The 5,207-nt window shown below is 37.5% G+C and overlaps 1 pseudogene; it reads left to right on the plus strand.

The window, feature by feature from the left end:
- The first annotated feature begins 766 nt into the window (after positions 1–766).
- On the plus strand, positions 767–1,788 carry LOC129478479 (ADP-ribosylation factor-like protein 2-binding protein; annotated as a pseudogene).
- Positions 1,789–5,207: the final 3,419 nt, after the last annotated feature.

Raw genomic sequence — 5,207 nt, forward strand, 5'->3', positions numbered from 1 at the left:
ATTTCTAAAGTGATGATCAACAAGTGAACTCATATACACCATCCAAAAGCTTCATGTGGCCACTGAAATCAGTTTGGATTTTTTTAATGTGGTATTTAGAATTTCAGTGTTTACAAACACCATTTTGCCTTTATTTTATACACTTTTAAATGTTGCGCATGAGTTGATCACCTTGCTGGTAAACATTTATTAAGCATTTACTATATATCAGCATAAGGCCAAATGTTTGGGATACAAAGGTGTCCATCACTGAGGACTTGACAATTTAATAGATATATAATACAAATAAGAAAATAATTGCAACAAATGAATAAAATATTCAAAGTATTACAGATGAACAGCTTAATGGGAAGAGAAAAAAATTTGCTGAATGTATATTCCAGTTGAAGAGGACTATGCTAGATGCAGTTGCTATGTGTCAGTACTTCTCTGATTTTAATCAATATGCATACAATAACCTGGAGATTATGTTTAAATGCACACTCCGATTAAAACATGTTGGGTAAGGCCTGAGATTTCTCATTTCTAACATGTTCCCAGGTAACACCAATTCTGATTCTATTTGGTAACACCTTGAGCAAGAAGATTCTAAAACTCACAACCACACTCAATTTTTTACAGTAAGGGAGAGGGAGTTTCAGAGAGACAGAAGTTTTGCTCAAAATTATATAACTAAACTTGGACTGATTTGAATTTTTTAGATTCCAAAACACGTTATTCAAGTAACCAGTCTTGAGTAGTTACTGGGAAGGGTGAGTTAAGTAATATGCGCTTCACAAGTGATAGAACATTTGAATTAGTGCATGGTGAAGGAAAATATAGATGTTTCCAGGCAGCATATAAAAGGTAAGTAGGTGATTTAGAGTTGATGTGATTGTAGTGGTGTTCAAAGAGTGAATTGGTTACCAGCTGAAATTAAGCTAGAAAGTATGATCATAAAATTTAGAATGATACTTAAGAAAAACAAGAAATGTTTTTATTTTTATTAAAACAGGTAATTGAAAATAATCTAATAACTGCTTAAAACAACCTGATGGATTTGTTTTTTTTAGGAAGCTCAATCTGGATGATTGGGATGGGATGGGTATTAATCCTAGAGATATTAGAAAATAATTAAATTATAAGGTGGTCATAGAAGATACCCTGAAAACAGATTAAAAAATAGTTCAGAGTCCATAACCAATGTCTGGGCCTGCTGCAGCAGAATGGAGGTCTGGTTGGTGAGGCCTCCTCCCCAGCTGACCAACATGCCTCCATGCACGTTAGGCCACTAGTCTGCCTGCATGGGTGTGGGGGCGATGGTCACAATGCCTTAGAAGAAGAGAGCTTCATACATTCCTTCTCCTCTGATTCTGATGCAGAACTTGGTGTTGTGTGGTTGGTTATTCAGAGGACACTATGGTGGATGATGAGTTCCAGTTATTATAGAGAAATTTCATGGACAAGTACTACCAGGAGTTTGAAGACCGGGAAGAGAATAAGCTCAACTGTGTGCCTGTTTTTAGTGAATATATTTATTTGGTGGAAAAGTATATTGAAAGACAGCTTCTGGAGCAGATTACTGGATTCAACATGGCAGCTTTTACAACAATGTTACAGCAAGGTAAAGATGAAGTGGCTGGTGACATATTCAATATGTTACTCCCAATTACAGATTTTTTTAGCTTTTAAAGAAATGTTTTTAGAATACAGAACAGCAAAAGAAGGCTGGAGGCAAGACTTACATGATGGTTTAGTGGTGACTTGTGCAAATTATCCTCCAGGCCAGCTTTCTAGAACAATCTATAGCACTAGGTCCTACCTCCAACCAATGAATAGGATCATTCTGGATGTCACTGATCCATAGGACAATAGTCTCAGCTAGTGATGACAGAATATATCTTGAAAAGACTGACTCTGCTCTGCAATAGTTTGTTCATGTTAAGTATTGATGGGTCAAAACCAATATGACTTAACCCTCCTGGACCCATTTCTCTTCAAACACCTTCAAGTATTCATTAATCTTGGTGCTTAGTAACCCTAGTATACCTCCCTTCCCCAAGTAGATACCTCTCTCATGTGCTTCTGATTCAGACTTTTCTGGAGCAAGCCCACGTCAAAGTTCCACCTAGAGGACCTCTCCCCACAGCATACATGTTGGTATGTTAACAGTGTGGAATAACCCACCATCACAAATCCTCTTTCTTTCAGCAGGCTTTGCATAAATATTTTTATATACATACTACTCTTTTTAATATGAATCAGAGTTCCTGTCCATAAGCCTCAACAGGGTTTTTGATATTTATTTAGGGTGTTACTCAAGCCAACTGTCTGTCTTGAGATTTCTGGATCTCCTATGATCACAGCTTATCTTGGCTGTAGAAATCAATGAAAACAGATATACCTTACCTTAAAGCCACATGTGAAAATCAACTCCATTTGCAGTCCTTGTGTCACTGTCTTCTGCTAGTCCTGATGAGCCCCACTGTACCTAGAAGTCTCTTTCAAGCATTCTTTTAGAAAAAAATTTTCTTATAGGCGAATACTCAGGCAAACCTACAGGATATGATGTTGAAACCTCCATGATTACCCACATGGGGATGAAAGTATTATACGCTGTGTGATTTTTTAGTTCTTAGTGCTATGAAGTCAAAAATATTTTTCATGTTGGCATTCATTTCTATTTTACTGGATACCAATAAATGTATGTTTTGTGCTAGAAATATACTAAAAGGTATGCTGTTCTTACAGCATGTTAAATGTGTTTGTGCATACTTGCTGAAAATGCTTTCTGTATAACCCAGTTAGGCTCTATGTCGTAGATAGTGACTCTGCAATTTCTTCTTCCTGTCAAAATCTCTTTTACTGAGATGATATTCTGCTGATTTAGCTCAGCCTGGGTAGGATGTAGTAAACAACTTTACTAGTTCTCTGTCTGCTTTGGTTTAGCGCAATGTATGATAGAGTATTACTTACCAGGAAACATGTATGTCACATATCGAGAAAGAAGAAAAAAAAACACAGTAGTTCAATTCCCAATGTGTACCTATGAATTTTTTAAGTAAAAATGAGAATCTGTACTGACTTTCACTTGGCCACTCTGGTTTTCAAGGAGGAACCAAGTTGGAAAACACTCTGCAAGATATTATGCAGGAGAACTTCCCCAATCTAGCAAGGCAGGCCAACATTCAGATTCAGGAAATACAGAGAATGCCACAAAGATACTCCTCGAGAAGACCAACTCCAAGACACATAATTGTCAGATTCACCAAAGTTAAAATGAAGGAAAAAATGTTAAGGGCAGCCAGAGAGAAAGGTTGGATTACCCACAAAGGGAAGCCCATCAGACTAAAAGCTGATCTCTCGGCAGAAACTCTACAAGCCAGAAGAGAGTGGGGGCCAATATTCAACATTCTTAAAGAAAAGAATTTTCAACCCAGAATTTCATATCCAGCCAAACTATGCTTCATAAGTGAAGGAGAAATAAAATACTTTACAGACAAGCAAATGCTGAGTGATTTTGTCACCACCAGGCCTGCCCTAAAAGAGCTCCTGAAGGAAGCACTAAACATGGAAAGGAACAACCGGTACAAGCCACTGCAAAAACATGCCAAATTGTAAAGATCATTGAGGCTAGGAAGAAACTGCATCAACCAACGAGCAAAATAACCAACTAACATCATAATGACAGGATCAAATTCACACATAACAATATTAACTTTAAATGTAAATGGGCTAAATGCTCCAACTAAAAGACACAGACTGGCAAACTGGATAAGGAGTCAAGACCCATCAGTGTGCTGTATTCAGGAAATCCATCTCATGTGCAGAGACACACATAGACTCAAAGGGATGGAGGAAGATCTATCAAGCAAATGGAAAACAAAAAAAGGCAGGGGTTGCAATCCTAGTCTCCAATAAAATAGACTTTAAACCAATAAAGATCAAAAGAGACAAAGAAGGCCATTACATAATGGTAAAGGGATCAATTCAACAAGAAGAGCTAACTATCCTAAATATATATGCCCCCAACACAGGAGCACCCAGATTCATAAAACAAGTCCTGAGTGACCTACAAAGGGACTTAAACTCCCACACAATAATAATGGGAGATATTAACACCCCACTGTCAACATTAGACAGATCAACGAGACAGAAAGTTAACAAGGATATCCAGGAATTGAACTCAGCTCTGCACAAAGTGGACCTAACAGACATCTACAGAACTCTCCACCCCAAATCAACAGAATATACATTTTTTTCAGCACCACACCACACCTATTGCAAAATTGACCACATAGTTGGAAGTAAAGCACTCCTCAGCAAATGTAAAAGAACAGAAATTATAACAAACTGTCTCTCAGACCACAGTGCAATCAAACTAGAACTCAGGATTAAGAAACTCACTCAAAACCGCTCAACTACATGGAAACTGAACAACCTGCTCCTGAATGACTATTGGGTACATAATGAAATGAACGCAGAAATAAAGATGTTCTGTGAAACCAACAAGAACAAAGACACAACATACCAGAATCTCTGGGACACATTCAAAGCAGTGTGTAGAGGAAAATTTATAGCACTAAATGCCCACAAGAGAAAGCAGGAAAGATCCAAAATTGACATCCTAACATCACAATTAAAAGAACCAGAAAAGCAAGAGCAAACACATTCAAAAGCTAGCAGAAGGCTAGAAATAACTAAAATCAGAGCAGAACTGAAGGAAATAGAGACACAAAAAACCCTTCAAAAAATTAATGAATCCAGGAGCTGGTTTTTTGAAAAGATCAACAAAATTGATAGACTGCTAGCAAGACTAATAAAGAAGAAAAGAGAGAAGAATCAAATAGATGCAATAAAAAATGAAAAAGGGGATATCACCACCGATCCCACAGAAATACAATCTACCATCAGAGAATACTACAAACACCTCTATGCAAATAAACTAGAAAATCTAGAAGAAATGGATAAATTCCTCGACAAATACACCCTCCCAAGACTAAACCAGGAAGAAGTTGAATCTCTGAATAGACCAATAACAGGCTCTGCAATTGTGGCAATAATCAATAGCTTACCCACCAAAAAGAGTCCAGGACCTGATGGATTCACAGCCGAATTCTACCAGAGGTACAAGGAGGAACTGGTACCATTCCTTCTGAAACTTTTCCAATCGATAGAAAAAGAGGGAATCCTCCCTAACACATTTTATGAGGCCAGCATCATCCTGG

Source organism: Symphalangus syndactylus, chromosome 3 (assembly GCF_028878055.3).
Source record: "Symphalangus syndactylus isolate Jambi chromosome 3, NHGRI_mSymSyn1-v2.1_pri, whole genome shotgun sequence".
Lineage (NCBI taxonomy): Eukaryota > Metazoa > Chordata > Mammalia > Primates > Hylobatidae > Symphalangus > Symphalangus syndactylus.